Source organism: Mixophyes fleayi, chromosome 8, assembly GCF_038048845.1.
Source record: "Mixophyes fleayi isolate aMixFle1 chromosome 8, aMixFle1.hap1, whole genome shotgun sequence".
Classification (NCBI taxonomy): domain Eukaryota; kingdom Metazoa; phylum Chordata; class Amphibia; order Anura; family Limnodynastidae; genus Mixophyes; species Mixophyes fleayi.
Window position 1 is genome coordinate 89,016,415 of NC_134409.1, and position 25,321 is coordinate 89,041,735.

The following is a 25,321-nucleotide window of genomic DNA, read 5'->3' on the forward strand; positions in this document are numbered from 1 at the left end:
ATTAAAGCACATGCTCAGGAAAGCAGTGGCTCAAGAAAAAAAAGATTGGGACACTCCTATTCCCTATTTGATGTTTGCCATCTGTGAGGTACCTCAAGCTTCAACAGGGTTTAGTCCCTTTGAGTTATTGTTTGGGAGACAGCCCAGGGGTATCTTGGATATGTTAAAAGAAGGGTGGGGGCAGCAAGGTTCCAGGGAGCCAAATCTGGTACAATTTGTGTCAGAAATGTATGAGAGGCTAGGAAAGATAGGGCCCAATGTGCAGCAACATGTAAAAGAGGCTCAGGAACGACAGAGAAAAAGTTATGATAAAAGTGCTGTTGTTCGATCTTTCAAGCCTGGGGACAAGGTCCTAGTCCTGGTTCCCACCCAGGAAAGCAAACTTTTTGCCCATTGGCAGGGTCCATATGAAGTTCTAGAGGCTGTCGGTCCTGTCAATTACAGAGTCCGCCAGTTAGGTAGGAGAAGGGAGGAGCAAATATATCATGTCAACCTCCTTAAACCTTGGCATGATGAGGAAACCTCTCCTCAGGTAGTGAGTACTGCCATTGAAAAGTCTGAAGTGCCCATAGAGCCAGCTTTGTCCATTCAGCAGAGACAACAGACTGAAGAAATGGTTCGTCGGAACAGGGATGTCTTCTCTTCCATTCCTGGGTGCACTACCTTAATCGAACACGACATTGTCACTCTGCCAGGAGTCATTGTAAAGCAGAAGCCATATCGTATTCCAGAAGCCAGACGGGTGGACGTGAGAAAGGAGGTTGAGAAGATGCTCCAGTTAGATGTGATTGAAGAGTCCACTATTGAATGGAATAGTCCCATTGGATTTCAGGACATTACAGTTGCCAGAATGGAGTGCACACTCCATTCCCCATTCATTACAGTTGCCGGAATGGAGTGCACACTCCATTCCCCATTCATTACAGTTGCCGGAATGGAGTGCACACTCCATTCCCCATTCATTACAGTTGCCGGAATGAGTGCACACTCCATTCCCCATTCATTACAGTTTCCGGAATGGAGTGCACACTCCATTCCCCATTCATTACAGTTTCCGGAATGGAGTGCACACTCCATTCCCCATTCATTACAGTTGCCGTAATGGAGTGCACACTCCATTCCACTGCCGGAGTGGTTGGCTGAGTGCATTCCCCATTCATTCTGGCTGCTGGAATCGAGTGCACAGTGCATGGGTAATTATTTTATTTTGTTAAAATGTTGCACAAACAATCGACTTTGGCGTAAATATTTATGATAAATCTCTTTCGATTCTCATCATTTCCCATTATCATTAGTCTCAATATGTAACATGCCTGATTTCACAGTTGTTGATGGTGCGTTTTCCAAAAAATAAATAAAAAATACACATATATAAATTCTACACTATATTTGTTCGATTTACACGCATTGTTTTTTGCTAATTGAAACGAAGCGTACTTTTACCACAGGGACACTTTTAACAGCAACATGAATATTGAAAGGATATTAATGATCCCTAAGAGACAAGTGAATTAGTGAGGACTCGAACACACATTTGCAAGGTGGATTGGCTAACTGCTACGCCACTGTACAAGTGGTGATGACAAGAGAATATAATAACAATGAAAGCTGAGCAGCAACTTCTATCATAAGTTGGTTTCCTTAAAACATGGTGAAAAGTCAAAATACTTACAAATATTATACACTGAAATAATTGGTACATGCAGAGTAAAAATGTATGCATATTGAAATATATCCATGTTGATTAATACAAACCAAAAGTATATTAATATTGCTTCCATTTTTTGTTTATATTTTTTTTTTGTGAGCACTTAGCTTTTTCTACTTTTGCCAGTACAGATTTACTATGTCTTTGCAATAAAGTCTTTTGCAACAACTGCTTTGCTGTGTTGTAAGTGATCACACTGTTCAACATGACATATAGGCAGATTACACACCAAACCATATACTAAAGCACTCTTAGATAAGTCACAGAGTGGAATAAATACACTAAAAAATAAAGGTAAGCCACATACACGCATCATTCGGGGGTCAAACTCATTACCTTATATTTGCAAGGTCATTTCTTTATCCACTAAAGTATACTTCAGATTGAAACACCCACACCAAACTGCACATTAACTATTTCGGTCAGCTGAATCGCTGTCTTAGGCCTGACAAATCTGTCAGGTTGCATTTATTATTGTTAGGAACTTACCTTGTCCCCGTTCCGCTGCGCTGTCAGCGGGAGCTGACAGCGGTGTCCATGTCTTCAGCGCTGCTTCTGTTAGCGCTGCCGCACTTCCTGCTTCTCTCTGCTGCTGATCATGTGACTCCTGGGCGGGGAATTCAAACTCCTATATCTTCCCTGCTCTGACACGCTGCCTGTGTCAGAGCAATGTGTTTCCTGTTCCTGGCTACAGTTCCTGTGTCCTGACTCCTGTGATCCTGCTCCCTGTTAACCCCTCTATTCCTCCTACTCCTGCGTACCTACCTGGCTGTGTGACCGACTATTCTCTGGATCTCCCTCTGGCACCGTATACCTGATACCTCCTGTGTACCGACCCGGCTGTGTGACCGACTATTCTCTGGATCTCCCTCTGGCACCGTATACCTGATACCTCCTGTGTACCGACCCGGCTGTGTGACCGACTATTCTCTGGATCTCCCTCTGGCACCGTATACCTGTTACCTTCTGTGTACCGACCCGGCTGTGTTACCGACTATTCTCTGGATCCTGCCACCCACCCATTGCCTCCGTGCATCTACCGGTTACTGTTCCAGACCTACTACGCCTGGAATTCACGGTTAGTGCCTGTACTTGCACCGCATTGTCTATTTTCTTGTCTGCCTGCCATCACTTAGAACTTTCTCCCTTACGTCAGTAGGCTAATCTGGGGGCCGCGACCTGCGGTTCTTCGGCAGCTAAGCCCACACTACCTTGCGGTGGTTCTTGGTGAAGACCGGAAGGCCGTTAGACTCCGCGCCCTAGGTAAGCCTGTGCTAATACTGACTAAGGCATCAAGATCGTAACAGTTTGCTCTGACCCCTATCTAACTGATGGAAGCGACAGGGAATCCCACTGCGAGAGTACTACTGGATAACTTAGCGGCTCAGGTTGAGGAACAGGGGAAAAATCAAGAACAATTATTACAGATTCTGCAGACTCTGTCTAACAGGTTGGATACGCTCCAAGCAGCTCAGGTGGCAGCTCCTAATCCTCCACCTGCTCCGGCCCCACAGCCTGCCCCCGCTCCAAGCGGTTCAGCTGTATCTGCCCCCACCACCTCTCAACTCCGCATACCTAACCCACCCAAATTCAATGGGGATCCTAAGGAATGCCGAGGCTTCTTGAACCAGTGTGCTATTCAATTCGAACTTTTGCCCGGGAACTTTCCCACACAGAAAACTAAAGTCGCCTATATTATTTCCTTATTGTCTGGTCAAGCGCTTGCCTGGGCTTCTCCTCTCTGGGAACATGATGACCCCATTCTCCATAATTGTGCCACTTTCTTGGAAACCTTCAGACGCATCTTTGATGAACCCGGACGAGTCTCCAGTGCAGCTTCTGGACTCCTCCGTCTGCGCCAGGGTACCCTTACTCTGGGCCAGTATGCCCTTCAATTTCGCACTATGGCGGCCGAACTTCGTTGGAACAATGAAGCTTTAGTGGCCACCTTTTGGCAAGGCTTGTCCGATCGTATTAAGGACGAGCTAGCAGCCCGAGAGTTACCCACTAACCTGGATGCTTTGATCTCTCTCTGTAACCAGATTGATATACGTTTCCGTGAACGCACTCAGGAAAGAGAGAGTTCCCGTCGATCTACCTTCCGTTTGGCTCCTCGCTTCCAAAGTCCTATTACACCGGAGGAAGAGCCTATGCAGTTGGGAAGAGCACGTTTATCCCAGGAGGAAAGAGAGAGGCGGTTCAAGAATCGTTTATGCCTTTATTGCGGGGAACCCGGTCATGTCCTGAGTCAATGTGGGAAGCGCCCGGGAAACGATCGGACCTAACTGATGACGGAGAGACTAAGTTAGGTATGAACATTCTCTCTCCTATGGATTCTAGTTTTTCTATCCAAGTTATTCTGCAATATACTGATAAACAATTGTCTCTTCCAGCGCTTATTGACTCCGGTGCAGCGGGGAACTTTTTACGAGCTGACATTGTAGAGCGGTTATCATTGCCTAGGCAACCCTTAGATCCACCTATTGCCATTACAGCTATAGATGGCAGTCGTATCATTGGAGGATCCATTAAGAACAGAACTGTTAACATGTCTCTACGCATTGGAGCCTTGCACACTGAGGAAATCTCCTTCTTAGTCATTCCAAAGGCTATCAACCCGTTGATCTTAGGCCTACCTTGGCTCAGACTTCACTCCCCCACTTTAGATTGGCAGAAACCGGAAGTTCTTGCATGGGGTTCAGAGTGTCATTCCCAATGTCTTCCCAGGATTCATAGACCCGCTATGGGTTGTCTCCCAACACCCTCCGGTATTCCTCCTCAATATCATTCGTTTTCTGATGTCTTTTGTAAAAAGGAGGCTTCCAAGTTACCCCCTCATAGACCTTGGGATTGCTCCATTGAATTGTTGCCGGATAAGATACCACCTAGAGGACGGGTATTTCCATTATCTCTACCCGAATCAGAGGCCATGTCCCTATATATTAAGGAGAATCTAAACAGGGGTTTTATCCGGAAATCCTCGTCACCAGCAGGAGCAGGGTTCTTTTTCGTAAAAAAGAAGGACGGCGGATTGCGTCCTTGCATAGACTACCGTGGCCTCAACGCCATAACGAAAAAGAATAGGTACCCCTTACCATTAATCTCTGAACTCTTTGATAGGATCAAGGGAGCTTCAATTTTTTCTAAGCTGGATTTGAAAGGGGCCTACAACCTTATCCGTATTAAACAAGGGGATGAATGGAAGACGGCGTTCAATACGCACGATGGGCATTTTGAGTATCTTGTCATGCCATTTGGACTTTGTAACGCTCCTGCGGTTTTTCAAAATTTTATTAACGAAGTCTTTCAGGATTTCCTGTATCAATTTGTTGTCATCTACCTTGACGATATTCTTATTTTTTCACCTGATATTATTACTCATCGCCATCATGTCTCCTTGATTCTTCAACGCCTTCGGTCGCATCATCTGTACTGTAATGTGGACAAGTGTGTCTTTGAAAAAACGCATCTTCCTTTTCTTGGTCACGTGGTTTCTGGCTCCGGATTACGTATGGACCCTGAGAAATTAAAGGCGATTTCTGATTGGCTTCAACCGGTTGGACTTAAGGCCATCCAGCGGTTTATTGGATTCTCTAATTATTACCGCCACTTTATTAAAGGGTTTTCGTCTGTTATTGCTCCCATCACTTCCCTGACCAAGAAATCTGCCAACGCTAAGACCTGGCCACCAGAGGCGGTAGAGGCCTTCAAGTATCTTAAAGAAGCCTTCATATCGGCACCTATTCTTCAACAGCCAGATTCTTCCTTCCCCTTTTTTCTCGAAGTTGACGCATCCTCCACTGGAGTAGGAGCTATTTTGTCTCAGAAGAATTCTACTGGAAAGTTTTCTCCCTGTAGCTTCTTTTCTCGTAAATTCTCATCCACCGAAAAAAACTACGGCATTGGAGACAGAGAACTACTTGCTATCAAATTGGCCTTGGAGGCCTGGAGACATCATTTGGAGGGAGCCAGATTTCCTGTTACTATTTTTACGGATCACAAGAACCTGCTTTATCTACAAACTGCATCCTGCCTCAATCCCCGTCAGGCCAGATGGTCGTTATTTTTTTCACGATTCAATATGATCATTACCTTCAGACCAGGGTCCAAGAACAAGAAGGCTGATGCCCTCTCTCGTTCCTTTGATTCTATGGATACCGAAGAAGAGAGTGTTAGGTCTATTCTAGATCCAGAATGTATTTTGGCTACTACTCCTACTCGGGTGATCATTCCTCACGGGAAGACTTTGGTTCCTCCACATCTCCAAACTAAACTCCTTAAATGGGCTCATGCCTCCCGTTTTTCTGGTCATGCCGGTATAAAGAAGACCTTGGAATTTATCTCCCGTAGTTATTGGTGGCCGGCTATCCGTTCGGACGTTCGACAGTTTGTGACGGCGTGTTCCACTTGCGCTCAGAATAAAGTTCCTCGTCAGGCTCCATACGGTCTGCTGCAGCCTCTGCCTATTCCGGATCGACCTTGGAGTCATCTCTCCATGGATTTTATCACAGATTTACCCTCCAGAGGGTTCTCAGTAGTGTGGGTGGTCACCGATCGCCTTTCCCGAGCCGCTCATTTTGTGGCATTAAAAGGTCTCCCTTCTGCTCCTGTTCTGGCTCAACTCTTCATTAAAGAAATTTTCCGCCTACACGGCTGTCCAGATATTATCGTTTCTGATCGAGGAACTCAGTTTGTGGCAAGATTTTGGAGGGCCTTTTCTCGTCTTTGTGGAATTAAGTTAAATTTCTTTTCTGCATATCATCCGCAAAGTAATGGTCTCACGGAAAAGACGAATCAAGAATTGGAGAAATTCCTCAGATGTTTCATTTCAGCTAAACATGATGATTGGGTTGATTTATTACCTTGGGCAGAATTCGCCCACAATAATAATTCACACGACTCTACCTCCATTTCTCCCTTTTTTGCTCTTCAGGGATTTCATCCTAAAGTTCCACCCTTCAAAGAATTAACCGCTTCTGGGGTTCCTGCAGTGGATTCCCTTCTATCGGACTTCTCGTCTAGGTGGGATCTTATCAAACGCAAATTACTTCACACCTCTGCCATCAGTAAAAAAGCATTTGACAAAAGAAGAAGACCGTCTCCACTACTCACTCCTGGTGACAAAGTGTGGTTGTCTACAAGGAATCTTCGCCTGTTGGTTCCTTCTAGGAAATTCGCTCCCCGATTTATCGGTCCCTTCAAGATCATTGAGGTCATTAATCCGGTGGCCTTTAGATTAAAATTACCCCCTACCTTGAGGATTCCCAATGTCTTCCACATTTCCCTTCTCAAACCACTTGTTGTTAACAAATTCTTCTCTTCAAGAAGACCTCCTGCTGCTATTTCTGCACCAGATCAGGAATTTGAGGTGAAGGAGATTCTAGATTCTTGGATTTCCAGAGGTTCCTTGCAGTTCCTGGTTGACTGGAAAGGTTACGGTCCTGAAGAGCGTTCTTGTTTTCCTGCACGAGACCTTCATGCTCCGAGTTTGTTGAAGAACTTCCATACCAAGTTCCCTCTAAAGCCTTATAGGTTGTCCGGAGGCCACCCCTGAAGGGGGGGGGTACTGTTAGGAACTTACCTTGTCCCCGTTCCGCTGCGCTGTCAGCGGGAGCTGACAGCGGTGTCCATGTCTTCAGCGCTGCTTCTGTTAGCGCTGCCGCACTTCCTGCTTCTCTCTGCTGCTGATCATGTGACTCCTGGGCGGGGAATTCAAACTCCTATATCTTCCCTGCTCTGACACGCTGCCTGTGTCAGAGCAATGTGTTTCCTGTTCCTGGCTACAGTTCCTGTGTCCTGACTCCTGTGATCCTGCTCCCTGTTAACCCCTCTATTCCTCCTACTCCTGCGTACCTACCTGGCTGTGTGACCGACTATTCTCTGGATCTCCCTCTGGCACCGTATACCTGATACCTCCTGTGTACCGACCCGGCTGTGTGACCGACTATTCTCTGGATCTCCCTCTGGCACCGTATACCTGATACCTCCTGTGTACCGACCCGGCTGTGTGACCGACTATTCTCTGGATCTCCCTCTGGCACCGTATACCTGTTACCTTCTGTGTACCGACCCGGCTGTGTTACCGACTATTCTCTGGATCCTGCCACCCACCCATTGCCTCCGTGCATCTACCGGTTACTGTTCCAGACCTACTACGCCTGGAATTCACGGTTAGTGCCTGTACTTGCACCGCATTGTCTATTTTCTTGTCTGCCTGCCATCACTTAGAACTTTCTCCCTTACGTCAGTAGGCTAATCTGGGGGCCGCGACCTGCGGTTCTTCGGCAGCTAAGCCCACACTACCTTGCGGTGGTTCTTGGTGAAGACCGGAAGGCCGTTAGACTCCGCGCCCTAGGTAAGCCTGTGCTAATACTGACTAAGGCATCAAGATCGTAACAATTATTAACGACATGACGGATAACGTGCTATTAAATTCATAACCCTACATATACACACATAACTAAAAATAATTGTTTGACTAAAGCAGCAGGAGCTTGAAAGACTTCACCCCAAAAAAAAAAAAATTGATCGCGTTGCGTATCTTGCGCTATGTTACGAGCATTTGCATGTTTTTAAAAATGTTATACTTTAGTGAGTACGCTTATTGGATGCTCCTAAATCGCTTTGTGCTTAGGGTTGACCTGTGGGTTTGAACTCCTGCACTTAGCATTGGTGGATGGAGTACATAACCACTACACTATAGTGTCACATATAAAGTTTACACATGTAAATTTAACACATGTAAATGATTTCTACGGAATATAATTATAGTCCAAACTATTTTTACCTTAATATTGTCACAGCACTAACAGCTAAGCGCATGAATTAAATCTGTAATAATAGTTTAAATCTCGACTTACCGTACATTGAATTTACTTTGCTAACATGGCAGGTGACTTTTAGGCAAAAACACACTTATTTAATTTGAACGCACCTGTGTGCTCTTAATGACTTCTGTCCGGCATACTCTCCGGCATTTAACTAATTACAGTGGTAGTTAAAAATACCTTGCTTGCACTTTTGTGTTGTTGGGAGTTTCACAGTTCAGGGTAAGTAGACCGTAGATGGTCAAATGTTTTTTAATCTGCTGTTTACTGCTGTACCTTGCTCAGCACTCAGTATGTTTAAATATTTAACTAGGTGTTGGTGAGCTAGAAATCTCAATTGCTGCTGAAACGGTTTAATGTACTGTGCTAGTGGTTTTTATGTTGAAGGTTAGTGGAAAAGTGTTTGGTTAGCTGCGGAGTTTTAATCTTTAGCCCGCTTTGTATACTTAGAGGTGGGACTGCATAGAGACCTCTAGAATGTAGTGAAATGAATAAATATCCCTTTTTTTATTGCTTAATTTTTTATCTGTTGACCCTCCCCCACAGATATCGGATCTGTCTGGCTTATTTTGTCTTGTGATCTTTGATTTGGATCTCTGTCATTTCAAGACAATCTTGTCTGTGTGTGTGGTAAGTAGAAACCAGAGATTGTTTATTACATACCCCTTGTTAAAACACCTTGCAGTAAGAAAGGTCAGGCTTTTTTTTGTTTTGTTTTTTTGCTCTAATCACTTTGTTTGAAGTGTTGTTTTTTGGCCCTACCTTAAAGACACATTAACACTCTGTATTTAGTGTTTCACTTCCTTCACATTCGTACGCCACATAAATTTGAATATAAGTAATGTGATTTGTGAAAGGGTCTATGGCGATGCTAAGTATCATGTTTGCAAGCACTTTGGTGGTGGTTCTATATGACTAGATGGTGTTTGGACAATCAATAGGGTTTGTTTCCCTAATTTTGGATCTAATTTTTTTTTTTACAAACTCACCTGCTACATTACTTTCATCTACTTATGGACTGTCCTTTTACACCATTAAGCAAAAGCATGAATAACGACTACATTGTAAGTATTGGTTGTGTCATTTGTGGAAAAGTCAGACAATGCAAAGTGTAAACGTTTCACCCAAGTGCTGGTTTGTGAACTCTTCCTTTTGAAACACATACAGGCAACACATACAGGCACTCCTGGAGTTGGAGTACATTATGCATCACGAGAGGCCTGCTCCTGTGCCCCGTCCTAACCAGCAACTACAACAACGTCGCTGTCCGAGGGAGCACATCTTCAGGACACGTGTCAGCCTCTTTGGGATGTCAGATGTGGAGGTTGTCCGTCGCTATCGGCTTCCTCCACATGTGATCTTGGACACCCTGTGCATTGTTGAGCGTGACCTTGAGCTAATGCGCGTCATCCTGACAGCAGTACCAGCTTTGACCAAACTTGTGGCGGTACTGCACTTCTGTGCTACTGGGTCATTCCAGTTCACAGTCGGGGTCGCGGCAGGTATGACTCAGGCGACCTTCAGCCGTGTGCTGGAGGTTGTTCTGAGGGCATTTCAGTCACGGCTCCGGCAGTTTATCCATCTGCCACTCGAAGAGGAGTTTCTTGTGCGGATCAAGCAGCAGTTTTCCACCATAGCTGGCTTTCCGCACGTAATAGGGGCTGTAGATGGGACGCATGTGGCACTGGTGCCGTTGAGTGGAGATGCTTCGGTTTACATGAACCGGAAGCATTTCCACTCAATATCCAGGCCATATGTGACCCGTCTCTCCTGATTCGAAACCTGGTTGCGAAATGGCCTGGGAGTACCCATGACTCCTATGCGTTACGTAACTCATGGTTGTGGCCTAGATTGCAACAGAGGCAAGGGGGTGTCACACCACACGGAGATGCGTGGCTTCTTGGTAATTATGTGCAAATAATGGTTCCCCCAACTCTAAATTGTTAATAATTTTGTATGGCAGACATAGATTGTTAAAGTATAATATAGTACTTGAGATGTTACTGTTACACAATGTGTAAGATAGTGCATGTGCCTTGTATTTATAGATTCTGCTACTATAGAGTGATTGAATCAATGTTTTGAATATTGAGAGATATAATGCTAATATAGGCCTATTACTGAAAGTCACCTATTGTTAAAAGGTATGTGTCCTATGAATAGTGGACTCCGCCAGGTGTGTAATTATTAGTTAGGTGTACTTTGCCAAAACTCCAATGTGGATTGACCTTTGTTTTACAGGCATTAATAGACATGGCTAGTTTTCTTAGGATGCTAATTATACAGTATTATGACTTTGTAACCTTACTATTTAGGCTAGAATGTAGTTTGGTCTCATATAGTAGAATGTTAACATTAAATTTTTTTCAGGTATAGTTGTACTCTTAAATGGTATTAATCTAGATTTATTTTGTCTTTCCTCTCTTCCTACATAGGAGACAATGCGTATCCCTCCTGGCCTTGGCTCCTCACTCCTATATTGAACCCACACACAGAGCAGGAGGAGGCCTATAACTCGGCTCATAGGGCCACCAGATCGGTCATAGAAAGGGCCTTTGGTCTTCTGAAGGCTCGATTTAGATGCCTTGACCGGTCTGTTGGCGAGTAAGGTGTGTAGGATCATCGCTCTGTTTGTGGTGTTCCATAATATTGCCATCAGGAGTGGGGCACCAGGGGTCATGGACGAGGTTGCTGGGGTGGACGAGGCGGAGCGGGAGGAGACGGAGGAGGGGGAGGAGGAAGATCTAATACACCCCCCTCGTGAAGCAGTGCCTGGCTCCAACTTTAGGAGCTATGTTGTCGGTCATTATTTTTGAGGTAATGTATTTGTTTGCACTTTTTCAAACTTCACATTTCAAAGCTGTGTGGTCAAATCATCTGCAAGCTTATTCAAGGTTAGATTATATAAGGCATGGTAAGTCCAAATGTCAATATGAATAGACATGGACTGGTGTGATAGTGAAATGTCTAATATGTGTAATAATAAGAAAAAAAGGCATGTCAACCTGTATTTAACCTTTACAATGTGTGTAGAAAGTATATTTTCATGCCTCTAAGTTTTGCCTCAATGTCTTTTGCTAAATGCACCTTAGTGTGTTAGATTTCATCTACAGCCTAATGTCGCAACATTAATGAAGTTTGGTTTAAATGTTTGCTACAGTTTGCCCAGTCCAGACTTTGCACACTTGATGCTTGTATTAGCTAAGTCACAAAAGGCACTAATGGTCTAGTACAGTGGTTCCCAAACTTTTGCAGTTCGCGGCACCCTTAGAGTCTCCAAATTATTTCAAGGCACCCCTCCAAAATAATTACTGAGCAGTCCTGTTTTAGTAGTGGTTGGGTCAAAAAATTGTAATAAGTATTTAGGTCACGACAAAAATACTTATTTAGTTGTATGCAAAAATGCCCCCTCTGCATCCAGGCACTCTGCCCCCTCTGCATCCAGGCACTCTGCCCCCTCTGTCACGCTGTCCCCTCCTCTGCCCTCTGTCACGCTGTCCCATCCTCTGCCCTCTGTCACGCTGTCCCCTCCTCTGCCCTCTGTCACGCTGTCCCCTCCTCTGCCCTCTGTCACGCTGTCCCCCTCCTCTCCCCTCCTCTGTCCTCTGTCATGCTGTCCCCCCCTCTGTCCTCTGTCACGCTGTCCCCCTCCTCTGCCCTCTGTGATGCTGTCCCCCTCCTCTGCCCTCTGTGACGCTCCTCCCCTCCTCTGCCCTCTGTCACGCTGTCCCCCTCCTCTGCCACGCTTGCCCCCTCCTCTGCCCTCTCTCACACTGTCCCCCTCCTCTGCCCTCTCTCACGCTGTCCCCCTCCTCTGCCCTCTCTCACGCTGTCCCCCTCCTCTGCCCTCTCTCATGCTGTCCCCCTCCTCTGCCCTCTCTCACGCTGTCCCCCTCCTCTGCCCTCTGTCACGCTGTCCCCCTCCTCTGCCCTGTCTCACGCTGTCCCCTCTGCAGCCCTCTGTCATGCTGCCGCCCTCTGCTGCCCCCTGTCACGCTGCCCCCCTCTGCATCCAGGCACTCTGCAGCCCTCTGCTGCCCCCTGTCACGCTGCCCCCCTGTCCCCCTCCGCTCTCACACTGTCCTCTGCTGCCCCACTCTCACACTGTCCTCTGCTGCCCCGCTCTCACACTGTCCTCTGCTGCCTCGCTCTCACACTGTCCTCTGCTGCCCCGCTCTCACACTGTTCTCTGCTGCCCCGCTGTCACGATCCTTTTCACTCTGCCCCGCGCGAGCCATAAAAAAAAAAAGAGAATACAGAAACTTACCAATCTGTCGGGCGCCGGGACCCAGCAGCCTCCTCTCTCCCGCAGCAGGAGAGAGAGGAGGCTGCTGGGTCCCGGCGCCCGACAGATTGGTAAGTTTCTGTGTTCTCTATTTTTTTTTTTTTTGGATAGCCCGCGGCACCCCAGTGACAGCACCGTGGCACCCCTGGGAGCCGCAGCGCACACTTTGGGAACCGCCGGTCTAGTATGTCGATGTCCCCTAGTGTCATAATGTGTTTGCTAAATCGTGACTTTTTAAATGTACCCTAACTCTGGTCATTTAACCATGTGAGGTTCATAGGTTATTGTTCGGCACATATAGTGTGTTGTAGTGGTCATTTTTCACACTTTGTTTTTCTTATATCTACAGGCTGTATATTACACTTGGCCTGGAGTGCTGGCCTTTGTGGCATTGCACTTTCCTTTTGAGTTGGTGGATGTTGCCATGGTGAAGGGTGTTGACAAATGTAAGTCGTATAGTGTTATCAGCACTAAAATGTGACTGTCAAGTGAGTGTGCTCCATACAATAATGTCGTTACTAAGCCTGGTATTGTGTGGGTGTGCAAACCAAACATATGCTAGCTATGTTACCTATGGTTTTGTGGTTTCTAGTCATGTCAAATAGTACAATCAGAATCAAAGATATAGCTCAAACACACAAGCCATTATTAGACACTATTGTGTAGATCAGCGGTTCCCAAACTGTGCGCCGCGGCTCCCAGGGGTGCCGCGGTGCTGTCTCAGGGGTGCCGTGGGCCAGCCATAAAAAAAACTAACAGAAACACTTGCCAATCCGCGCGGCGTCGGGACCCAGCATCCTCCTCTCTCACGCAGCCTGTCACTGCCATAAAAAAAAAACCAGAAACACTTACCAATCCGCGCGGCGTCGGGACCCAGCATCCTCCTCTCTCAAGCAGCCTGTCACTGATATGACAGCTGCATGAGAGAGGAGGATGCTGGGTCCCGGCGACGCACAGATTGGTAAGTGTTTCTGTTTGTTTTTTTATGGCTGGCGCGCGGCAGAGGGGACAGAGGAGAGTGACAGGAGGGGGATAGAGGAGAGTGACAGGAGGGGGATAGAGGAGAGTGACAGCATGACAAGAGGGGGACAGAGGAGAGTGACAGCGTGACAGGAGAGGGACAGAGGAGTGTGACAGCATGACAGGAGGGGGGCAGAGGAGAGTGGCAGCGTGACAGGAGGGGGACAGAGGAGAGGGACAGCGTGACAGGAGGGGGACAGGAGTGTGACAGCGTGACAGGAGGGGGGCAGAGGAGAGTGGCAGCGTGACAGGAGGGGGACAGAGGAGAGGGACAGCGTGACAGGAGATGGACAGAGGAGAGGGACAGCGTGACAGGAGGGGGACAGAGGAGTGTGACAGCGTGACAGGAGGGGGGCAGAGGAGAGTGACAGCATGACAGGAGAGGTACAGAGGAGAGTGACAGCGTGACAGGAGAGGGACAGAGGAGAGTGACAGGAGGGGGACAGAGGAGAGTGACAGCGTGACAGGAGGGGGGCAGAGGAGAGTGGCAGCGTGACAGGAGGGGGACAGAGGAGAGGGACAGCGTGACAGGAGGGGGACAGCGTGAGAGGAGGGGGACAGAGGAGAGTGACAGCGTGACAGGAGGGGGACAGAGGAGTGTGACAGCGTGACAGGAGGGGGGCAGAGGAGAGTGGCAGCGTGACAGGAGAGGGACAGAGGAGAGGGACAGAGTTACAGTAGGGGGACAGGAGTGTGACAGCGTGACAGGAGGGGGCAGAGGAGAGTGGCAGCGTGACAGGAGAGGGACAGAGGAGAGTGATAGCGTGACAGGAGGGGGACAGAGGAGAGTGACAGCGTGACAGTAGAGGTACAGAGGAGAGTGACAGCGTGACAGAAGAGGGACAGAGGAGAGTGACAGCATGACAGGAGAGGGACATAGGAGAGTGACAGCGTGACAGGAGGGGGACAGAGGAGAGTGACAGGAGGGGGACAGAGGAGAGTGACAGCGTGACAGGAGGGGGACAGAGGAGAGTGACAGCGTGACAGGAGGGGGGCAGAGGAGAGTGACAAGAGGGGACAGCGTGAGAGAGGGCAGAGGAGGGGGACAGAGGGCAGAGGAGCTGGGACAGCGTGACAGAGGGCAGAGGAGCTGGGACAGCGTGACAGAGGGCAGAGGAGGGAAACAGGGCAGAGGAGCTGGGACAGCGTAACAGAGGGCAGAGGAGCTGGGACAGCGTGACAGAGGGCAGAGGAGCTGGGACAGCGTGACAGAGGGCAGAGGAGGGAAACAGGGCAGAGGAGCTGGGACAGCATGACAGAGGGCAGAGGAGCTGGGACAGCTTGACAGAGGGCAGAGGAGGGGGACAGCGTGAGAGAGGGCAGAGGAGCTGGGACAGCGTGACAGGGCAGAGGAGGGGAACAGATGGCAGAGGAGCTGGGACAGCGTGACAGAGGGCAGAGGAGCTGGGACAGTGTGACAGAGGGCAGAGGAGGGGGACAGTGGGCAGAGGAGGAGGACAGCGTGAGAGGGGCAGTGGAGGGGGACAGCGTGACAGGAGGGAGACAGCGTGACAGAGGGCAGAGGAGGGGGGACAGCGTGAGAGAGGGCAGAGTGTCTGGATGCAGTGGGGGCAGAGTGTCTGGATGCAGAGGGGGCATTTTTGCATACAACTAAATAAGCATTTCTGTCCTGACCTAAATACTTATTACAATTTTTTGACTTAACTACTTCTAAAACAGGACTGCTCGGTAATTATTTTGGAGGGGTGCCTTAAAAAAATTATGGGGACTCTAAGGGTGCCGCAAACTGCAAAAGTTTGGGAACCACTGGTGTAGATTATTACCTGCTTTTTTACACATTTCAATACAGTGGTAAACTTATTGATTAACAAGTCATCCACTAGATACCTAAATGCAAGTTATTTAAGAGCTAATATTGCCATATTAAATGCTTGATTCCGATTCAACAGGGCGCATTGGCTTGGATTTTGGAGTTGTGCAATTTGTGTCTGACTACATGTTGAAGTATTTCTCCAGAGCTCCAAGCCTGCTTATGTCTCTTTTCAGTCTGGCCAAATTGTCATCTCTTCATCCAAGGAACTTTGCCACACACAGACCATTCACTTCTTTGCTATGTTTTTGTTAGCACGTTTGGATTCATATATGTAATAAATATATCTTATCCTGCAAATGACTCAGCAATCTGTTGTCATGCCATTTTGTACCATTACTATAGTGCAGTGATTTCTCTTTGAATACACATAAATCCATGTGTATTGCTTTCCTAACTATTGTGGAACTGGTATACTTGGTAAATATATTATTTCAATGTGTGGTTCTTTTGTCCTTTGCCACAGACACACCATAGCCTACAAACACACTCTATGGTGTTAATGTTCAGTTATAGAAATTGAGTTTAGTTTGGAGGTTTGTATGTGTGTTTGGCTGCTTAGTAGTAAATTTCTTGTACACTTTGAGCTTTTAGAGGGAACATGGTATGTGCCTAGCAATATAGGCATTTAAAAATGTGTAACGCATACAAATAATACTAAAATGTTACCGGCGTTACGTCCAACACTACCAACTTTTGGCCCTTGGCCAAACAGGATAACAATCTTTCTCCTGTGCTAGTGGCACTTTGTTTCAAAGTGGCCCAACACCCACATGGTAGACACAAACCCAACACTAACAATGATGGGAAATAGTTAGTGTCCTAAGCTAGTGGGGTCTTGCTACAAGGGCAGATTAACATTATGTGTAACCCACCTTTGGAACAGCAAATAATCCAGTATACACCCTTTTCATGGTGTATTTACAATGTTTCATTGTTGTGATAAGTAATACTTCACCTAGTTTGTTAATTGGTCCAGTCTGCGAAATTTGAGTTTACGGCCAACACACTTATTCCAAATTAGCACTAGTTACATTAGTCTGATTACACACATTGTTTGCCAGCAGTCACTTGACATGTTTGGTGCCCCTGACAATGTCTGTTAAAAATTTTATTGTGGTGTATAAATGTGTAATTTTTAGACAATCCAAATTTCAGTTAGATTTCCCTCTGTAAATATAACATATCGACAAAAGGCACATTCCAGCTGGGTTTGACTTCAAATCATATGTCAGTGTGTGTGTAAATAGTAAATTGTGTTAGTTTGGGGCAGAATAGAAGCTATGACTGTTTAAACATGCTACTAAATTATTATTATTATTATTATTAATTTTTATTTATAGGGCGCCACTAGGTGTCCGTAGCGCCGTACAGGGACAAGCAAAGTTACAATACAAGGTGAGACAGCACAGTACAGTAAACAATAAGCACAGTAACTCAGTGAGCTCAAAGCACAGCTAGAGGGGAGGGGAGAGGGGAAGGTCCTGCATACGGCTGAGCCCCAGAGGGAGGGCCCGGATGACAGGGAAACCCCCAGAGGGGAGAGGAAGGAGCGAGAGGGGACGGGGGGGGGGGAAGAGGGTCCTCAAGGAGGAGGGCTAGGTAGCTGGAGAGCCGAGTTAAGAGAGGTGAGGACAGGAGGAGAGATGACCCTGCTCAGAGGAGTGTACAATCTAAGGGGTGGGGTAGACAGACAGAGAGACACAGGGGAGAGAGGGAGAGATAAGGATAAGGGAAGGGGAATGAAGGGGAGGAGGTAGAAGAAAAGGTAGGAAATTAAGTGGGAGACTGGAAGGCTTTAAGAAAAAGGTGAGTTTTTAGAGCCCGTTTGAAACTGGACAGATTAGGGGAAGTTCTGATAGAGGGAGGGAGCTTGTTCCAGTGGAGGGGGGCAGCGCGGGCGAAGTCTTGGATACGTGCATGGGAGGAGGTGATCAGGGGGGAAGAGAGGCGACGGTCATTGGCAGATCGGAGAGGGCGGGATGGAGCATGAACAGAGAGGAGGGTGGAGATGTAGGGTGTAGTGGAGTTGGCGAGGGCCTTGTATGTAGAGTGAGGAGCTTGAAGAGGATTCTGTAGGGGAAGGGGAGCCAATGAAGGGATAGGTAGAGGGGGGAGACAGATGAGGAGCGGCGAGAATGGAAGATAAGCCTAGCGGCCGTGTTGAGGACAGATCGAAGGGGAGCGAGATGAGAGTGGGGGAGGCCAGTAAGGAGGACATTGCAGTAGTCAAAGCGGGAAATGATCAGAGAGTGAATAAGACATTTGGTGGCATCTTGGGAGAGGAAGGGCCAGATGCGAGCGATGTTACGCAGCTGGAAGCCGCAGGATTTAGCAAGAGAGAGAATGTGGGGGCCAAAGGGGAGAGAGGAGTCGAGGATGACACAGAGGCAGCGAATTTGGGAGACAGGGGAGATAGAGGTGTTGTCGACAGTGATAGAGAGATCAGAAGGGGGCGAGGTGTGAGAGGGAGGAAAGACTATGAGTTCAGTTTTGGCAAGGTTAAGTTTGAGGAATCGAGAGGACATTTAGGAGTAGATGGCAGAGAGGCAGGCGGACACCCTAGAGAGGAGGGAGGGAGAGAGATCAGGAGAGGAGAGGTAAAGTTGAGTGTCGTCAGCATAGAGGTGGTAGTTGAGGCCGTAGGAGCTGATGAGTTCACCCAGGGAAGAGGTGTAGAGAGAGAAGAGTAAGGGTCCCAGGACAGAGCCCTGGGGGACTCCGACTGGAAGGGTGGACGGGGAGGAGAGAGATCCAGAGGTGGTGACAGAGAAGGGTCGGTCAGCAAGGTAAGAGGTGAACCAGGACAAGACTGGGCTGGAGAGGCCAAAGGACTGGAGGGTGTGGAGGAGGAGGGGGTGGTCGACAGTGTCAAAGGCTGCAGAGAGATCAAGGAGGATGAGAAGGGAGAAGTGGCCCTTGACTTTAGCAGAGAGAAGATCGTTGGTGACTTTAGCTAGGGCCGTTTCAGTGGAGTGAAGGGGGCGGAAGCCAGACTGGAGAGGATCAAGGATGGAGTGTTCGGAAAGGTAGGAGGAGAGATGGCTGCAGACGAGCCTCTCAAGAATTTTGGAGGCAAAGGGGAGAAGTGATATGGGGCGATAGTTAGAGGGAGAAGTAGGGTCAAGATTAGGTTTCTTGAGGATGGGGGATACGAGAGCATGTTTGAAGGAGGAGGGGAAGATGCCGGTGGAGAGGGAAAGATTAAAGAGGTGAGCGAGGTGGAAGAAAGGGAGCGAAGAAGGTGGGAGGGGATGGGATCCAGGGGACAGGTAGATGGGGGGAGGATGAAATGAGAGAGTGGACTTCCTCGCCCGTGGTGGGGCGGAAGGAGTGGAAGGGAAGGTGGCTAGGGGGGGGAGTATGGAAAAGTGGGGGGGTGGATGAGAGAGTGGAGGATGAGATATTAAGTCGGATGGCTTCAATTTTAGAGGAGAAAAAGGAGGCGAAGTCGGAGGCAGTCAGGGTGGAGGGGGTGGGAGGAGGGGGTGGGGCCAGAAGGGTGCTGAAGGTGGCGAAGAGGCGGCGGGGGTTAGAGGATTGGGAAGAGATGAGGGATTTAAAGAAAGATTGTTTAGCGAGTGAGAGGGCAGAGCTGTAGGATGAAAGGATGAATTTAAAGTGGGGGAAGTCAGCCAGGGAGCGGGATTTTCTCCAGTGGCGTTCAGCGGTACGGGAGCATTTTTGGAGGAAGCGGGTAAATTTGGAGTGCCATAGTTGGGGTTTGGAACAGCGAGGGTGGATGGAGTGGGCAGGGGCGATAGCATCCAGAGCAGAGGTGAGGGCGAGATTGTAGAGGGAGACCGCCTGGTTGGGGCAGGCCAGGGAGGAAAGGGGAGAAAGGAGGGTATCAAGAGAGGAGGACAGAGAGGCCGGGTTGAGAGCATCATGTGATCACAGCTGCTGAATCTGGTTGGTCTGGAATGATCACCTGACTGCATCCAAGATGCCAGCGCCCATGCACCAGAACAAACAGTGTGTGTTTGTTTTCAAATGGAGGTGTGGAGAACGGGAATGTTGCAGATGACCAGAAGGGACCCAGGTAGCCGTGATATGACAGCGGTGCATGGGGTAAGTGCTCCTAATATCCCAATTTAAGTCACTAACTATATGTGCTTAGTGCAATAAGGACATTAAGTAACATTTAAACAAGCGTTATGCTAAAGGGTGACCGGTGTACCACACACTGTGCATTAGCACTATTCTTAAAGGCAAATGCCTTATTAGATATTTTGCCATTTTCTACAATCAGAACGGTTCTGAATAGTAGTTAACAATACTTGCCCTGTGGCATTATGTCAAAAATTATTAGGAATATTTTGGTGCCATGTGCACCCGTTTTTTATGGCTCCTTTGTGTCAGTTTACAAATGCAATACTTCCTTTACAGGATGATTTGGCAAACCTATAAAGGGGCACTGTAGTAGTTGCACGCTTGTTTTTAAAACAGTTACTCACACAAAGAAAGAAACACTGAGGTGAATTCATTCCGAAGCTTAGCTTGATAAACTTCTTGTTTAAGTCTTTGACCAAACCATGGCCCTGATTCATTCTGGAAAGGTAAGGCAAAGTAACTAAGTCAGGCAAAACCATGTGGCATTGGAGGGGTATGTAAAAAAAATTGAGCTTGCAGTTTTTTTTGGGGGGTAGGAGAAGTCCTAGATGAACTTAACATTTCCGTGTTCAAATAAGCTAACAAGTATTGGTTCACTATATTAAGATACAGACAGTATTTAACTTTTGCAAAAAAACTTTGTTAATTTACTCCCCTGGCATTTTTACATGGTTTCTCCCAGAATATTGTAATAAGGATTCTCTTCATTTCTGAACCTTAATCAATCTGGGCCTTCCTTTTGGACACCACACTGAAATTAGATACCTATTCCTTAAAGAACTTTAATGATTCCGGGCGTGGGTTCTGAGATAGTACTTTGCTTAGATTTGATAACAAGTATTGCTTAAAAGAAACCATGATAGATTATGCAATAGCAAATAAAGAAACACATACTTTCATTAGTAAATAACACTTTAATTGTAAAACAAATATACATATATTTTTGGCAATATATTAAATAAGGTTTATTTCCCAAACTAAAAATCATTTTTTTTTTGGCTTTTTATATGGTGTTGGACTGGACTGTGTCCGACTCCTACTTCTTGTCACCCGTGATGTAGAGGAGTCAGAGAAACCAGCCAAACCTGCACGGGAAACGGATTGTGTCCGACGATGTGAAGATGCAGCCTCATGGACAGGGGATTGGGAAGGGACCACGACAGGGGATTGGGAAGGGACCACAACAGGGGATTGGGAAGGGACCACGACAGGGGGTGGGCCAAAGCCACGGGCAAATGCTAAACACATAAGACGACATAGGCTTGGGCCAAGGAGGGAGGAGTCAGACACAACAGGGAGGGTGGACGCACCAGAAATAACAGGGAGGGAGGAGTCAGACACAACAGGGAGGGTGGACGCACCAGAAACAACAGGGAGGAAGGAGTCAGACACAACAAGGAGGGTGGACGCACCAGAAGCAACAGGGAGGGAGGAGTCAGACACAACAGGGAGGGTGGACGCACCAGAAACAACAGGGAGGGAGGAGTCAGACACAACAGGGAGGGTGGACGCACCAGAAACAACAGGGAGGGAGGAGACAGACACAACAGGGAGGTTTAAGCCACCAGCAAACTGGGTATGGGGGCTGGTGAAAAAATAATCTGAACTGGGTGAAGGGCATGTGCCTGAGGTGTGTTGGGAGTGGGCATGCAAGAGATCACCCAGTAGTGTTGCGATATTTGACAATGTGGTATTTAAAGTATCCATATCGGTGGTGTGTGTGGTCATTAAAGAGTTGTGTGTGGTCATTAAAGAGGTGTGTGTGCTCATGAAAGTGGAGAGTGTGCTATTGAGACTGGTAAATTGTTGATCCATGTGTTGGACAGTGCTCGCTATTAGTGCCAGGTGAACATTCTGTGCTTCAGTGGCATTTTGAAGTCTTTGGGATGCGTGTGAGAGTGACCGCACCCATACATGGTCAGCTGGATCCACCGGAACCGCCTCCACATCACGGGAAACTTCCTCGACGGGTGCAGCGGGCTGCTGCTCTGAATCTGTAGAGAGAATAAAGACAAACACTAAGATATTCTATACAAACAGTACGGTACAATAATGTTATTTTTACACATATTGAAGTACGCCTGATATAGCATTGGTCAAGTCTGAAATGACATTTAATGTGCTTGCAGCCCTTCACAGTCACCAAAAGCAGACATTGCCACTTACGCACAAAACTGTACATAAAGAGACATTTTGACTTCAGTGTCTACAATACATTTCCTCCAATCTGATAGGCTAAGACATTGTGCAATTAAAGTTATCCTTCAGACACATCCTGAGAGTTTACACATTTGCTCAGACAGATAGAAACCTTTACAGACATTAACTAAGCAAACTCATCATGTACCTAGTGGACTGGCATCTCCTGTTCGGGGTGGGCTATAGCCAGTGTCTATGTCGCCCACCCCAACAATCTCCACCAGAGCAATTGCTGCCCTTGCACGCTCCTCTAGGGGTGTTAAGTGAATATCCAGTGGAGGACCCCCACCAGTCCCTAGTGCATGCCTGTGCAGTTTAGCAAGCTTCAATTTCAGGCGTGCTTTATAGTCTGCCCATCTGTGGAATAGACAAACATTATTGGCTCACATTGCAGCTTACAATCCAAATGAGACAAAATTTAAAATAAAACAGTGCACGTTTGCTAATCACACCAATTTCTACAACAGATACACTGAAAAACATTTTGCCCTTTTCAAGCGTGGATAATGTAAATGTGACCAAGGCCCATGCTGTTAGTTTCTTTAAACAAAGGCCCTGATGAACAAATGCTTTAGAGACACAAAGTGGTTTCACCTCACAGTTGACTAATACTACTATGTCACAATATCCATATTTATCTATATCTATATCTATACATATTATTAAACTAGTATACACAGTCAGACAAGTTAAACAGGGCTATTGTTTTAAATGTGGATTACTACCTTTTCTGTACTTCAATCTTTGTACGCACATATGGAGGTATGTCATTTATGAGGTGGGTAATTTGGTGCCAATGAGTTTGGCGCTCGTGTCCTGTGATTTGGCGCTGGTCACTGTGAAATCTCCTCAGCACTTCTTCAACCAGGACTTCAAGCTCCTGCTCATTAAAATTGTGTTTGCACCGACTTGGCACACCTGGTGCCTGCTCGTCAGTGGCGCCAGCATCAGACGTATTCCTATTTGAAAGATAAGTAGTGTCTTTATAGGCAACGCAAACAGTCAGGTGCTAATACAGATTCTAAGGCCAAACACCCCCTAAATAAGGTAGCATTTCACAAACTTCTAACTATGTATAAAACACATGTCCCTTATTATAATAAACATTGTGGCTTGTATATTTAACGAACATTGAGTTTGTCCACTGCATTTTGACAGAAATATTCGACAAATACTATTGCCACATTCCACTACTACTACTACCACTCGTCACTTTTAAAAGCATAACATTGGTTAACAGGTTATCAACACACCAAAATGAAGGATATCACACTCAGAGTTGCACAGTGGCAAACCCTATATTGTGGTTTCAAATATTAATCTTTGGGTACAAATCAGCCAGCAACACACTTAAGTGTGTACTCCAAATGCAATTTGTTAGGTAGGCGCCAAAATAAGTGTATACATTTGGAGCCATGTGTCCATCAATGCTATGAGCTATTTCAGGGGTCGGCAACCCCCGGCACACGTGCCGGAGGTGGCACGCAGCCCCCTGAGTCCTGGCACGCCGGCTGTCCGACTGTTCTAAATGACAGCCGGAGAAGAGCTGAACTGCTGTGCAAGCGCAGCAGTTCAGCTCTTCTCCGGCTGTCATTCCTTCCCCGACACTGAACTGCTGCGCAAGCGCAACAGCTAAGCACTTCTCCGGCTGTCATTTATTAAAAATGACAGCCGGAGAAGAGCTGAACTGCTGCGCTTGCGCAGTAGTTCAGTGCCGGCTGCGCAGTTCCTCCCAAGCACCTTTGCGGACCGTTTCACTGCTAGAAGAGGTAAGTATAAAATTATATAATTTTTTATTAATTTATTAGTGTCCTAAAAAATTTTTTATGCAATTCTGAGGCCATAAGAGTCAATGGGGGCATTACTGTGGCATAAAATGTATTGGGGGCAACTGTGGCATATTATGTGTTTCTGGGGGCAACTGTGGCATACTATGTTTCTGGGGGCAACTGTGGCATATTATGTGTTTCTGGGGGCAACTGTGGCATTTTATGTGTTTCTGGGGCAACTGTGGCATACTATGTGTTTCTGGGGGCAACTGTGGCATATTATGTGTTTCTGGGGGCAACTGTGGCATACTATGTGTTTCTGGGGGCAACTGTGGCATTTTATGTGTTTCAGGGGGCAACTGTGGCATACTATGTGTTTCTGGGGGCAACTGTGGCATATTATGTGTTTCTGGGGGCAACTGTGGCATTTTATGTGTTTCTGGGGGCAACTGTGGCATACTATGTATTTCTGGGGGCAACTGTGGCATATTATGTGTTTCTGGGGGTAACTGTGGCATACTATGTGTTTCTGGGGGCAACTGTGGCATTTTATGTGTTTCTGGGGGCAACTGTGGCATACTATGTGTTTCTGGGGGCAACTGTGGCATATTATGTGTTTCTGGAGGCAACTGTGGCATACTATGTGTTTCTGGGGCAACTGTGGCATACTATGTTTCTGGGGGCAACTGTGGCATATTATGTGTTTCTGGGGGCAACTGTGGCATTTTATGTGTTTCTAGGGGCAACTGTGGCATATTATTTGTTTCTGGGTGCAACTGTGGCATATTATGTGTTTCTGGGGGCAACTGTGGCATACTATGGGCCTGAGTCATTAAGGAGAGTAAAGCATAAAAAAGGAGTAACTTTGTATCTGGGCAAAACCATGTTGCATTGGAGGGGGAGGTAAATGTAAAATGTGGGGACAGATTTATAGTTGGGGTTGGGCATGTCCTAGATCAACTTTAAATTTCAGTGTAAAAATAAAGCTATCAAGTATTTGTGTGGTAGATGAAAAAACAGCCAGTATTTATCTTATGTGCTAAATAATAAACTAATTTGCACCCCTTGCATTGTAACATGGTTTGTCCCGGAGAACATTTACTCCTTTTTTTTGCCTTACTTTCCTTAAAGACTCAGGCCCTATGTGTTTCTGGGGGCAACTGTGGCATACTATGTGTTTCTGGGGGCAACTGTGGCATACTATGTTTCTGGGGGCAACTGTGGCATATTATGTGTTTCTGGGGGCAACTGTGGCATTTTATGTGTTTCTGGGGGCAACTGTGGCATATTATGTGTTTCTGGGGGCAACTGTGGCATTTTATGTGTTTCTGGGGGCAACTGTGGCATATTATGTGTTTCTGGGGCAACTGTGGCATTTTATGTGTTTCTGGGGGCAACTGTGGCCTATTATGTGTTTCTGGGGGCAACTGTGGCATACTATGTGTTTCTGGGGGCAACTGTGAAATACTATGAATTTCTGGGGGCAACTGTGAAATACTATGTATTTATGGGGGCAACTGTGACATACTATGTATTTATGGGGGCAACTGTGGCAAAGTATGAATTGGG